Below are 15,446 nucleotides of genomic sequence, written 5' to 3' on the forward strand. Positions count from 1 at the left end.
AGGACATTAAACTGCTGTAACAGCTATAAAAGAAAAATAGAGCAATAGCAATCCTGATGGGAAGCAGGTAAAGGCTTTCTTCAGAAAACCATAAATAAACATAAGGCAGTGTAGTTGCACTGTACATTAGCAGTGTGACAGAGAGTAAAGAATAGAAATATGAAGCAATAGAGCAGATAAAGTAGAACTAGTTTATACCAAAATTTATTTTAAGGAAATACTGGTCACATGCCAGATTCTTTTAAAACCCCTGCATCAGATTTACATTCAGATGAAGATTTCATTTTATTACTGTAGCAAATAAAAGATATCTCGACTTACATCAAGAAAAAAAAATGTAAGAGGCCCAGATGTTTCTGGATATTGCATTTAATGAGTTTTCTTTAACAAAAAGTTTTGTAGGCAGAAATGATGGGTCATCTTTGTGTCAGCAGTGAAGAGAGCTAATCATATAAAATGTTATTGAAAGATGTTATCACAGCTGCCTTAAATGATGTTAAAAATATGCACAAAAATTTCATTTGTAATGAAGCTTCCAGTTTCAAAATCTTGAACAGGAAGTATTTCTGGAAGTAGTTTAAGTCTGGTTGTCTGGAAAGCTCAAGGAGATTTCCTCTATGTCTATATCCTCTGAAATCAGTAGTACAAACTTATCTTTAACTTGTACCTCAAGTACTGTGAAACTCTCATGTGGAAAGTTCCTGTTCTAATGGAATAAATTGGTGTCTCAGAAAGGTTATTAGAAGTCAATGGAGAGCTAAAAAGCAAAGGGAAAGACTGACGGTTCACCAAAGAATGATGTAAAGACCTTGCTATCCTTCAGAGCTCTCAGGACCTTCATTTCTGTAACTGCTGAGAAAATCAATCAGGGAAGGTGAAATGGTCATGGGTCTCTGTTCTGCCTCAATAGCTTCAGCTCTGAGAAGGCTGCCTTGTATCTAGAAGAAGCTTCCACTACAGAAAGACTGGAGCATTTGGACCTGGTTAATGAAGCCTGATGAGGGGAGTGAGACCATTTGGAGCATGGGTGCCCTGTGTGGGCACTGTGGAGGTGCAGGGCAGGGGAGGGATGAGTTTTGCCTGCTCTCCAAGTGCAGGCCATCCCCATGAGTCACACATTGTGACTGACTCCTTGGCCCTCCAGGAAGGCAACATGTCTTGGGTCTGTAATAGGAAAGGTGCAGTTAGACCTGATGCCATTTATGTTTCCTTACTTATAGCATTTTTCCCTGCAAACAGCATAATACTTAGAGTAACAAAAGGCATCTTGAAAGACCAAAATAATTTTGGTTCCAAATGCCCTTTGTGTGGGCACCTGTTGGTGTTTAAGTTAATTTTATTACTCCTTTGACTAAACTAATTAGGGCCACTTAAATGATGCTAGGTGGAATGTTTTCTGTAGGGGAAGTGCTAAAGTTGCTTTGGAAAAAACAGTGGTTTTTCCCTGCAATTTAGGATTAATAGCTCAATTTATGCAGCGGGATTAAAAATGCTTGAACTTTCCAAATGCATTTCCACTTCTGCCAATTCAGCTGTGTTACAGTAGAAGATTAAGTACTATAAGCTCAGGAATCTGACTGAGTCAATTTTGTATATTCATCTGCACTGGTATTTATTTGTTTGTTTGCTATAACTTTTGTACCACAGGTTATGCTTTAGAAAACCTGAATTCCCATCATGGAAAAAAGGCAAGAAACTAAAGCAGTAAAACTGTCCTTTTTTATCCCTTCATCAGTTTGGTTTATACTTTAAGAACCTGCAGCCAATACTTTTACTACAGGCGTCAGTAAGAACTTCTCCCTCCCATGTTTCTATTCCCTATTCTCAGCAGGTTTTTTCTTCCTTATTCCTTCCCATCATGGTGATCATTTTGTGAGCAAGTAGACAAAAGTGGCAAGTCATGTGCTGAGCAAGTACACTGCCCTCAGCATCGTGGTCCTTATGCAATGCTTGTCAGACTCATGTCCTTCTGTGTTCAGGCTCTTTGTCTTTTGGTGCAATTTGAAACGGGTCACTCTGGCAGACCTTAAGAACATGAACCAAAAGCATAAGTCACCTAAACTTTTGATTTATGGCATTTACAACTGTTCTGCAAAAGTTTGTAAGTGACCTACAACAATCTCAAAGTACTCTGTAAAAGAGAGCTGTAAGGGCAATTGCATTTTCAAACAGGGAAGCGAGAGTTGCCTTTAGTAACAACTGTCTTGTTTCACCATCTGCATAACACTAATTGAAAAGGTACATGCTGACATACAACTCACAAGACTTTCTCTTACTAATTATGTATTTACAACAATGAGCAGTTTTGCATCATGTAAAATAACAAGCAAGAATAGATGTTTTTTTAACACCTACTTTAAAACCACACTCTGTGACAAAAACAACCCTGACAGTTCTTTGCACCATCAAAATCAACAACTGGGTTACATAACCTTATTCTCTGTGATATGCAAATTTCTTGGCTTGGGGAACAAGCATCACAAAAGAAGTTGTGCTGGTATTAGCCTGGTCTGAATAGAAGGCTGGATAATAGCGTAGAGATCAGCTCTGCTTTCTATATTCAAGTTTGAGGATCAGAGAAAATGGATGCAAGTCATTAATCACATCATTGTGGGGTTCTTTCATTGTTTCACGAGGAAACATCAACATGCATGGCTGGCAGGCTTGCCCTCTCTGTCAGTTAGAAAGTGATAAAAGTGTTTCTTAAAATAATCTTAGTCTAATACTGTTACTTTCGTGCACAATATAAAATTTCCAGGTCTCTACTATACTTCAAAGAATATGATTAGCAATGAATGCACTCTTTTTCTTGTGCTCTCATTTTACAGAGACACTTGAAAATGGTAAATCTACTGAATGCTAGTAGCACTTGGCTGGTTTTTTTCTTCCTTTGTGAGCTGTTAGAGTGTTTAATCATCTAGTTAAAGGCAGCAATCATTTGCCTAAACCAGGAAATAATTCAAGTAATGAGATATGCAAAACAGGCACATACGCACATGAAAAAAAGCTTCATTCCCATAAGTCCCACTTTCTGAATTGGAAAAAATAATGAATCTTTATGTCTGCAGTGATAAAGCAGGACTCCTCACTCTCAGTATCTCCATCTTCAGTTAGATTGCTTGCAGATCCACTGAAATTAGATGTCAGTGTAAATTATGGTGTAGGCCGAGCTACTAGCCAAGGCTATGAAGGGTAGACACATAAAAACAAGGTGCTATTGAAGGTAATTGCTTCTGATCTTAAAGTTCCTAGTGACAAAATTGGTGCTGATGTGGCATTTGCATCTGAGGCTCCCTTTTAATTGACACTGACTGGATTGAAAGCTAGCTTTTTCCCCTCTGGGTTTTATTTTTTCTGCTAAATTCTTAAAATCCACCTTGTAAAATGACGGCAAACAGTGGAACACAATTCAGCTAAGCAGGAAAAGGATATTTGTTTCACAGATTCAGGGAAAAAGCACATGTGTATGCACCTATACAGATTATATGTACATATCTGTGTACACGTGTGTGTGTGTGTGCATGTGTGTGTTTGATACAGAAAACAGAAAAGAGAAACTTTAAATTCATAAGCAAAACAGTTGTGTATGAAAGGGTAAATCTGAGAAAATGGCAGCTAGAGTCACCATTGCAGTTCCTGCCTCTTAGACCAGCCACTGCCTGGTGCAGTGCTCAGCTGGATTTGGTTCCCCAGGCTCTCCATGTCATCTGTAAATAACAACGCTAACAATACATCAAAGCCATCACCTCAAAGAAGGCAGCACCTGATCTACCCAGAAAAAAAAATATAGGAAAAAAGCAAAAGCTAAGACTTATATATTTAATGCTTTTAGTGCATTAAGCCAGAGACATGGAGACACCAGGCATTTCAGTTTTCCAGCTAAAGCTTTTACAGAAAAGTTCTTCTAAAGGAGTGATGCTTTGCCGACTTTCTGCTGATTACTCATTGCATCCTTTCAAAGGAGGCAGCACCAAGGTGGGATTCATCACAGTTTATTTTACCCACCTAAAGGGCATCTGGATTAAGCTGCCAAAGAGCTGCTGGAATTCAATGGGAGGAGAAAAGCACTTCACAATAATCACTGATTTCTGGAGGTGATGGCTATGTTGGATTGGGGCAAAACTTGTTGATAGCAAGAGTTACTGGAGTTGAGAAGGCCATTCTCTAATATCCTCCTGTGGAGAATGGATGCACAACGCAAATAGTTACACAGCCATATCCCTGCTCATCATCCAAAGCAAAAAGCTACTTGCAAACATTGTTTTATTGTAAATTTTATACTAACATATAGTAAAATGTTATGCTAACTATATTAACAGAACAAGATGACAAAGTTGTGGGATTCACTTTCAGTGAGATCATTCCCCAGAGACAGGGCTGAGTAATTTTATACTGCCTACACAGAATTTAGATTGAGAGGAAGTACATGAGTCTGCTCTGAATGTTCCTCTGGAGAAGTCCACCTCCAGGATACTTAGCAGACTAACTGCCTAAATTGAACCAATGCTCTCCTGAAAGTGGCTCAGTCCATGTCTGGCCATTAAAAACTGAATCCTTGAGCCTTGTTCACTGCTACCACCACCACAGGCATGTCCCCCTGGGAGCCACACTGTCTCCTCAGCTCTGCAGGCACTTTAGCATCTTCAATCCTCTCATATTCAAGGCAGCTCACTGGAGTGTCCGGGTCCCCAAGAGGCAACAGCAGTCACAGCTCCCAGCCTGGTGTTCCCACCCCACAGCCAACAGATCCTCAGCACAGTTCAGCATGAGGCACCTGACAGTCTGTGTGAGGCGCCTCCAGCACCTCCACCCTCACTGTGCAGCTTCATGTGACAAGGAAACTCTTGGCAGCATCACTCAAAGGGATGTTGATGGCAAAATGCATCTGTGCCAGTGAGGAAAAGGCAGTGCTGCCTGGGCAAAGGAGAAAACTACAGAAAAGTTTAGGGACCTGTCTGAACCATCATGAACATGAGCAACTTGCAAAGGCATCACAGAATTTCTCCATTGAGCACAGTCCCTCCTGGCCCAGCCAGGAATTCATAATCTTATATTGATTCTCTATATGCATCCTGGAGAAATATTATTAAATGACATCTTTTCTTGGAATATTAATGTACTTTGTTTACCACCTATTTTTTTCCACAACTTCTTTTTTCCTTCAAAGAAGCAAGTAATTATACTTCTGAAACATTACATTTAAAAGCTTAAACTGAGGAACTGCCAATACTTACAGTTTCTCTTAAGGTTTTGCTGAGACAAAAAAAAAATGCAGCTATCTTTATTTCTACTTTCACATCTTCTGTGGTAATCCATTCTCATTTATATGCTCACATAATAATTGACTAGCAGAAAATTTACAGGATGCTAGCATCCATGTGTATTATAGGAAATCCATATAAATTCTGTTCTGGGAAGGGGTGTTATGACTGTGTAATTCAAGAATAGGAAAAGAAAATTGAGATCTCGATCTCTGCATTTCAGTCAAAGAAGCTATTTCAGCCTCTTTTTACCATGCATCCAAATTACTATGTTCATTATTTAAGAACTCTTAAACAAGGGGGAAAAATAAAATACTTCACCCACAAACTGTGCATATATGCATTGTTTTTCCATGCCTGCAATATGTGTAAGGTAAAGGCATTAACATCAGAAGTGATCCCACTTTCCTTTAGACTTTTTAAAGATTAAAGTAGTGAAATTTCCCTATATGTACTTGGGTATAGGTATCAGGTATGGTTGGTACCAAGCTCCCATATCCTTACTTCTTACTTTTTAGAGATCCTGTATCCTTTCCATCTTTCAGCTTTCCTTTCCCCACTCCCCCCTGCAGTTTATTCAAGAGGTGTAGCAACGACATTTGCATTTTATAAACTGGAAACTAAGTAATATAGAAGGCACAGTGAAAAACTATTTCCACAGATTATACAAAGCCCTTGACAATAGCTAATCAGTTAGTGTTCAGACACTGCTACTTAGCACACCCTGTGTATTGGCTTTCTTGATAGCTTCTTTTCCACCCCTCCCCTGCAATTGTTTGTTCTCTTTTACTGTTATGCCTTGTCATATGTCAAGATCGTAAGCTCTTTACAGCAGAGATGGTTTTATTATGCACATGGATGGTGCCTAGAATAATAGGGTCTTGAACCCTATTTGGAATCCTTACATGTTACTGCAATAAAGAACAATTATTATTATAATAAAATGCATTGGGCTGAGAATGGTTGGCATAGTAAAAATGCATGGAAGCAGTTAGAAAGAAAGACCCTTTTTGACTGTCAGAAGCAGTAGGTTTGTTCAGCCATTTTTTTAAATCAGTGCCTTGCTTTTTTCCCCCTCATAATACATAGATATAAGCCACATACTTGTTTGTATTCTGGAAACAAAGCTGGTGTTAGTTAAAGGTGGAAGGACCACATCTGGATGTGGCTAGTAGATAAGAGAGTATGTCATTGCCTGCATTATTTTTTTTTGTCTTCTGAGTTGTTCTATTATGTCTGTGAATGACAAAGAAAAACACACCATAGTCTTACATTTTCTCTCTTTCCATTTCACATTTAAATAATGTATTTCCTTTAAGTGCCTTAGCTGTAATAGAAGGCATCTCTTGATAAAACTATTAGGAAAGAAAATACAAAAAAAGCAACAAAGTAACCTTCAAAGCAACCATAAAAATCACAACAAAGGAATTAGAATTTAAAACATCAAAGTATCCACACTACTTTAATCGCTGAAATGAAGGGTATAGGGAAAGGAGGGGTTACATTTCTTGTGTTGTTTCATTCCTGTGACTTAAATATCCATGTATTTCAACAATAATATAGTAATAGAACAACTGTATTTTAAAATACACAAAGAAATGTAAATAGGACATGTAATTTTTATTTCTTACTGTCTTTTAGCCATTCTCTTAGCATGACTTTCAGTGTTCATCTACACTCAGAAGAGCCTGTGCATGCTTCCATTCTTTCTCAGCTATTGTGATTTGCCTCTATTTTCTTGTTTAAAATGGAGCATACAATTTGCTACCAAAGGTGATTCAAGTGCAGTGTGGAAGACTGAGCTCTCAGTGCCCTTTGCTCGGTGCCCTCTCCCTGCAACAATAACGCAGTTCCTTCTAATTGTCACAAGAAGGCAATCACATTAAAACCTCAAGTCTTGCTCAAAAAATCTCTCTGGATAAAAAGCATATAATTTGTCCAACCTAATGTATCTGGCTGTCAGACATGGATTTATTAGCTCCACCTAGGACCACTTTCCTATTCTGCTGTTTCTGTATCTTGCTTTAGCGATTAGAATTATTTTCATCATCTGTTTCTATTTTTGGCTTCGAGCTCCTGTCTGACATTTATCTAAAAAGCGGGATTCTAGCAAGAAAATGTAGCTGGAGCCAGAACTCAGTTTCCTTTGGGAGCTCCACCTCCAAAACACAATTTTTTTCTCCTGCCTACAGCATCTCAATTATATTAAACTCTCTAAAGCACTGCTGTAATGACTGCAAAAGTGTTTTCCTGGTGAAAAAGGGATAAATAAATATGCATAGACAACAGCCTCCATGTTTTTCAGGCAGTGGGAAGCCTTTAAAAATCTCTGCCTCTAGCAAAATTTAATTCTTACTGGAGTACAAGTTTCATGACAGTATTTAACACTCACCAGAGAGAAGTTCCTCTACACTATATTTTGGACTTCTCTAGTTTTGTCAATAAAAAATATTCACAAACACAGGCATGGCTCAAATCACTGTTTCCTCCTTTGGACTTACTTTATTTCTTTTTGATTAGCCACCTTTTAGAATTCATCTTCAGAATCACAGTGTGAAGTGACAGCTACAGTCCTTGTTTCCAGAATGCAGCACTACAAGCAAAGCATAAAATGTCAAGAGCTATGCAATAAAAACTCCACTTTTAGATAAAAATAATCTAAAGGAAATTCAGGGGATCATCTAGCTTGCCCTATGCCATGGCAAGATCAGCTTCAGTGATGTCCCATCTCATATATTTTTGTCTCATCAGTTCAAAAAGATTTCCAGTTCTGCAGATCCATATCCACCCCAGAAAATCTATTGCAGTGCTTTGCTACTTCTACCATTAAAAAGGTTTTTCTCAAATCCAGCCTGAATTTTCCTTGATACATGCTCATTGCTCTTCTCTCATCCACCCAGATTATTCTTCCCCCCTTTGCAGCAGCCTTACTTCTCTGTTGCAGAGACACTTTTTTTTCATGGTGTACCTATGAATCACTGCATGCAAGATTAAGCTTCATGGATTGAGGCTACTTTTGTGATGCCAAACTGTAGCATTTTCTGATGGTTACCTTACTACCAATGACCCACTAAATCCTGGATTTCCATGGTAATGTATCTTTGATGGGAAGGTTTTGTACTAACCAGCAGCAGCATAAACCCAGTTCCCATCCCTCTCACTTAGTTTTTATTGCTGGGGCTAGAGGAAGGATTTCTAAAGGCATCCCGTGAAACAAATCTGCCAGCAACATTCCTCTTGTAGCCTAAAGGGCACTGGTGGCTTTAGAGACCTGTTAAACTCAGAAGCAAATAATGCCACCCATTAAGTCATGAAATGTGCTCCCCAATCAATCCACAATGAACTTTAAAATGAAGCATTGAACAAAGACAGTATCAATGGAAAAGGCCTCAGTGCACCTGAGGGGGCTTTGTTACTCCTCCCTGCCTCCCCAACAATGTGAGAGGAGTTCCAAAAAGTGTGCCAGCACCCAGTAGGCCTGTGGGAGAGCAGAAGAGGAGTGTGATCATGCATTTTAGGAAAATTTTCTTCACTGAAAAGGTTTTCAAGCCTTGGAAGTGGCTGCCCAGGGATACTAGTTGAGCCACTATACCTGGAGGTATTTAAAGACATAGATTTGGCATTATAGACATGTTTTAGTGGTGGACTTGACAGTGTGGGCTGTCAGACTCCATGACCTTTGAGGTCTTTTCCAACTCCAGACAAGGGCAGAGGACCTAGAAAAGTTAGTTTACCTCCTCAAAAAAACATTGATTTCCTGGAACATATCACAGACACTTGCAACTTGCTTTTACTGGAATACAGAATAGATTATCTGGGGAAAGGGTCAGAGATCATAAGTACCAGCCTGTTCTCAGCAGGGTTTGTTTGGGACAAGAATTTCCCATTCAGGTTCAAGATGAGGTTCAGTGATAAGACCCTGATCTGACAGATCCAGACACAGAAACAGCCTGTTGTCATGATGAGAACCTTCTTATTTTAGAATGCAGTAAAGCTCAGTACCAGCCCAAATCTCCCTCTGTCCAAGCTCTACACCCTGCTTACAAGTGTCTTTGTGCTTAGCTATAAGGTAGACAGGGATTTTTTTCCAGAGCCACTCAGCGCTCTTCAGCAGAATATGTATAGATTAATTTTGTTCCAAGACTAACAAGAAATTTCCTTCTTTTTATGGTGTCTGGAGGAAGAAGGGTAGCAAAATTTGATTTTGATATGGCAGTAGTACTGCAGGAGAAAAAGAAAGGTATTGAGACAGTTGAGCAACAGGTCTAGGACTTCGGGATGGGGACCAGGAAAGACCAAGAAGGACCTAGAAAAGTGGCAGGTTTTGGGTATCATGGATGTGGACAGGCATCTGTCTCCTCCCCATTGCTAGCCTTGTATCTCACCAACCAAACTTACTTTAGGCTCTGGGATGCTCTTTCCCACTTTACAAGTGACTTGGGAGCTCCACCAGCACAGGGATTGGCATCTCCACTCCATTCTCTGGAAACTAAGGTACACCTGCCACCCCATAGCAGCTACCCTCCTTTGTTTCCACAGTGTCCCCAGTTCCCAGGCTACCTCCCACACCAGCTGCCCATAAGAAAACAATATAAGCCAATCTAGAGACATGATGTTGTGCAGGTCCCAAAATGAAGTCTTCATGCCCTGTTAGTCCCTCTTCAGTATTTAGTACAGAGGTGGGGAAGAACTTAGGTGGACCAGGTCTTGTGCTGACCCACTCTGCTGGCATGTCAGTGTTCTGCTAAAATTGGTGCTGTTTCACAGGTGCAGCCAGGGGTTGCCTGCCGTCACTTTGCCACCACTCAGTGAATGCAGCATGCACAGTCACTTTCATGAGGTGAAGCCATAGCTGCACTCCCGTATTTGGCACACTTTGATCTGAATAAGAATCAGCCAAAATACCTCACAAGTTAAAAATTACACTTTAGGACCCCACAGGGCGCCACATGGAATGAAGGGAGCCCTTGGACTAACAGCTGGGTAAGGTGGACACAACCAGTCTATGGCACCTGGCTTAAAGACTGTCTTCTTTTTGGCCATATGGATCTGGCTTTGGACACTGACCTGAGGGGAATAGTCAGCTTTGTGAGCAGAAAAATGTGTGACAAGTTTAAACAATATAAGCCTGTGTTCCACTCTGGTCTTTGCCTCCCATAATGCAGGCACAAAACATGAGCCTTCTCATTAATTCCAATCGTTTTCAATCAGGCCACAGCAGTCTTGAATTATGTAATTTAACTTTTAACTGCTTTAAGACTTGCTTTATAGTGCTGGCAATATTCAGCAATATTAGTTGCCACAATGTCCTAGGTTTTAATGTCTTTTTCTTCTTTGCCTTTTTTTTTTTTTTTGTGTGTGTGTGTAGCATTAGGTTGTTTAATTTTCTTTAACTATTATTTGCAATAATGGAGGCAGCTTTTATACTGACAAGAAAACATTCAACCTATCTAGATCTCCCCTCTAATGAGAGAAAACTGGGAGGTTGGCAAGTCTGAGAATTGTCAAGTCAGGAAAAACTTTTACTTCCTTACCTTAAATGGCAGGAGCGAAGCTGCACTGTGCTGACAAAATGTCTTTGAAGTTGACATAAGGTTACAAGCCACACTCTTCAGATAAGAAGAAAAAGCAGATTATTTACCTATTGGTTTGCCTGTGAAAAGTCTTGGTCTAAGCAGTCTTATGGGGCACCTGTGTGCCAGCGGCCTTGGGTCAGCACAGGCCTCGCCTCCCTGAGTCCAGCTTAACCTCTATTTTATCTGCTTAAGAGGAAGTCATATGGCACACAGTCCTCATTTTGGCATTTTCAAAAAGCCACCTTTCCGATGAGTTAATATAGTTTTGTCTCACAACTAATTAATTGTAACCTTTTGATGGAAATCTGATTGTTCTTTTACCTCTGGTTTTGTTTTTAGTTAGTTTGGTTTTAGGCTCATTAATTCAATGCACTTTCTAACTCTTGAATGCAAACTTTGCATTGCATACACAAGGGTTAATGATATTCACATAAACAGTTATCATCCATCAATACCATTTAGGAAAGCCTTCCTTTTCCTCAGAGGAAACCTGCTTTTGCAACAATCTGTTGGTGCACCCTCAGCAACAAGAAAATTGGTACAAACACAGAGTACTCCACAGTTCTACACTGGTTAGAAAAAAGGAGTGAAAAAGACAATAAATGCATAGTACAACTGAGAAGTTCAGGAGTAAAAAGACCATTAATCTACCTTCCTTTTTATTTTATTACATTAACATCTCTTCCATCTCTACCTAGAGCTCCCAACACAAGACATTATAAATTGGTTTGTGAGAGCAGTTTTATCTGAAAGCTAAAGATGTCAGAGCTTAATATTCCTTACTTACCAGTGATAATGACTATAGACAATACTGATGCTGCTTGTATCCTTCCACACTCCTCCATACATAGAAGTAGCAATGTAGAAGTGCTTTCCTCTCAGAACTGAGGAAAATATTATTCACTGAAAAAGATACAAAAACTGCGAGCTGTGTGAAGGATTTGAATTCAAATTAAAGGTTTAGCTCAAACTTAATCACTAGTTGGACTGCCACAGTCCCTTACAGTGACATGTTGCACTGGAAAGTAATGCAATTGGCTGGAAAAAAAATGCAGAATTTGGAGATGTGAATCAGGCTAAATTTCAGTTGTAATTTTGTTTCTGTTAGACAATGCACTATTCTGAATGCACTAACTTGTTAATGTTGGGGAGTTTAAAGCATTTTATGTTAAAGCTAAATTTAAAAAACCTAGATTTAATGGGTTATTCTATCCTCCCTGTAAATGGAAAATGTATTGCTAGGTCTAGCTGCATCAGGTTGATAACAAAGCACAAGCACACATCTTGTAAGAGGCATCTAAACTTGCATATGCCATAGCTGTATAAACAAGAATATGGTACATATTTTTGACTATTCTTTTAGTTCAATAAATATTCTTTTTAAATGGATCTGAATAGGGTTGCATTATCATTTGAATATCCAATGTTATTGAATGTCAGTACTCATCCTGCTTCTAGGGAATGCACTGAACTCCTGAAAAGAGGTAGGCGCCCCTTGAAGTTGAAATAAGGAGATGCATCAAAAAGAATCATGGGTCTAAAATAATTTTTAGTGGTTTGGTATTTTGCATAGTGACTATGTAATATCTTTCCTCATGTACATCTATTCTCCCAGAAATTAACTTATCCAGAGAAGTCTGAAAAATATTCTTGAGTTATGATTGCTTCAGATCTTGTAGTCATTGTTACCTTTGAAAATTCTAATAATTGCAATTTGTACCTGTGTAAAAAACTACCAAGGGGTAGAGCAGGGTGAAGCACTATGTCTGCACTCCACTATGTCTGAATGTCTGGCACTCCACTGAACTCTAGGGAACCTCAGTAAAAAAAGGCCCTCTGCAGGAAACTGCATTCACTGTATTTTGTTTCCTTCTTTGTTTTGCTTTCATTGCCATAAATCCTAAGTATAAAATACAGCAGGTGCCACTAAACAGTCCTTATACCACCACAAGACTCAGAATAACATTTTGAGACATTAAAGGTGCTAAAATAATAAAAATGCACAAATATATAGCAGCAGCTTAGTTTTCTGTAATATAGAAATAAGATTTTTTGTTATTTTGTTGTAGGACTACCACATTCATGAAATAAGACTAAACCAGAGTCACTGGCACACAGGCACTAGTCAACATTGCTACATGATGAGGCTAAACAGCCAAATTATTGGAAAGATTTTGAAGATCTCACAGGTGTCTGCACAGGTATCTGCAGGGATAAGTATTTTAAAGCTAATTTGCCTATGTTTAAATGTTTTATTATGGGCTATACTATGGACAATCTCTTCAGATGTGTTTTGGAGACTGTTTCTAGGTCTTGAAAGAGGACATGTGGATATGCCTGCATCAAAGAGCCAGAATAAATTAGTGTTAACATTCCTTCCATCATCTCTACTGCCCTCCTCCCCATTCCTCTGAAAGTTTCTCAGGAGGTCCTTAAACAAATCTGGCATCTTGACTGCTTAAAAACTAATAGAAAACCCCTTACGGTCCCTTTCCTTGGCTTGGGACCACTTTGGCAAAAGATGGTGGTTGGTATCACACCTGCTGCAGAATAAAAAGTGATGGGCAATGCCAAAATCCTTACTCCAGGCTTTGCCCATCACAGCACAAATCTTTATGCTGCATTTAGGGCATTTTCATAGACTAGCAATATCTTGCTAGTCTTTTCCAAAACCATTTCCAGACCTTTTCTACATGGCCTCTTTCCAAGCATGCATGAGAAACAGACTTTATTTTCCTGAGGGCTTCAGCTCATGCCTCTTTCAGGAACATTCTGTAAAGAGAGAGGCTTCCAATTATGCAAATACTGGTTAGATAAGAAAATGCCAGCAGATGGTGCTCAAGAATATGCAGCAATGCTCTTGTACACATTAAATGGCTTCAGTCTCAAGAACCATACCCTTATGCTACTCCTACTTAGGGTTGATCAGGAAACAGATGTATGCAGCAAACACGGTTCAGCTGTCTGAACGGGCTCCTCCAGTATCCAAAACAACCTATGTTCAGGCATAACAAAAGAATTCAGAATTTCCATTGGACTAAGTGGTAATTTTCTTCAAAATTACTAATCTGAAAACTCTTTGGGGTTGAATATTACTTAAAACTTTCTGAGCAGAGGGGGACTTGGAGGTTCAGAAAGTATGAAAAATCTCAATCTCAGCAGTTCCTGTCTCTGTATCAGGGAGGCACTTCTGGCTTCCTACAGCTTCACTGTTATGTTAAATACTAAACCAAGTAGATGTAAATATTCTGAAGGGCAAAATCTGGCAAAGAGCAGGAGATTTCACATTTTTCCTCCTGGTGCCCTTCACACACATAAACACCTGAGTGTGTGGCTACAGAGACTGTTATCTTTTGAAACTAATAAAAAGCAGCCACTGAGAAAATGTACTAACATCCATCAAAGGCAGAGCTGTTCAAGATCTGTGAAGCTCACCATGAGCTATGGTACACAATGAAGAAAAACTCACATGGCAGAACTCATGAACCACATAATCTAGCATGTGAAAGCTGCAAGTACCAGATTTTGAACAAAATAGTATTGCACAGGGAAAGTCTGAACACTTCTTATAAAGGAAAAAAAAAAGTCATAGAAACTAATAACATAAGTCAGACTAAAAATCTGGGAAGGACGAACACGCCATGCAATAAATTATTTGGCTTCTTTTGTCTGTGTAGTGGCACTTAAAGGCAACACAGTCTGCAGTCTAGACCATCTTAGTTACAAAAAAAAAACAGTAAACCAGTAACAGAGTGAAACAACAAACCCATGTTGATTGACTGGCATTAGTTATTTATCACATTTGGTTACTGGATACTACCTTACCCTATGCCTTAGGCATCAGCTAATATATTTCCAGGCTGCAGAGTTCCTTTTGCAGTCAGGAGCTGGAAATTATGGGAAACAAGGACCAAACTAAGTGATGACACTCCATGGCAATCTAAAAGAGCTTGTCATGAGGTATCGTGGAAGAGAGAAGGAAAGCCAGGTCTCCTGCATATTAACTTCTGGAATTTATAAGAACATCAATCATAAGACACAACTGCTCTACAGCAGTCTTGAGAAACCAAACATATGGACAGGTCCCTGCTGATGCTCCCTGTAGAGCACTGCAGGCTCATTTAACCCCTGTCAGTACCAATCTTACAGGAGCTCTCATGTCTCTAGTTCAGTCCTTTTTCCAATCCTGAACATAACAGTAAAGCTGCATGAGGATCTTGAACAGGATTTACTTTTTATTAGATTTCCATTCCAGCAGCTGGTGGCATCAGCAAGAGAAAAGGGGTTGCTGATGCTCCTAGACTCTGTCCAGGGTAAAACAAATATCCAGAGGACCTTCTCTGGTGGTGTATCTTATATAGATACTTTTCTCAGCCAGAATGGTGAACTGGATCAAGCCACAAAAACAAGACTTTTGACTTGCATATGCTAAATGTTATAAATGACAGCCATGCTCTCAAGTACAAGATTGAAGAGTTATACAGTAATTTTCTTTTGCCTTAGGTATTAACAGCCACAGAAAATACCCCAGGAAATTCTACTAACACCAGAAATCTGAAAAAATTAATCTTCACAAGTCTTTCCCTGCGGAACTACCTGGGGAACCAAA

The sequence above is a fragment of the Molothrus aeneus genome, chromosome 3, assembly GCF_037042795.1.
Source record: "Molothrus aeneus isolate 106 chromosome 3, BPBGC_Maene_1.0, whole genome shotgun sequence".
In the NCBI taxonomy this organism is placed as follows: Eukaryota; Metazoa; Chordata; class Aves; order Passeriformes; family Icteridae; genus Molothrus; species Molothrus aeneus.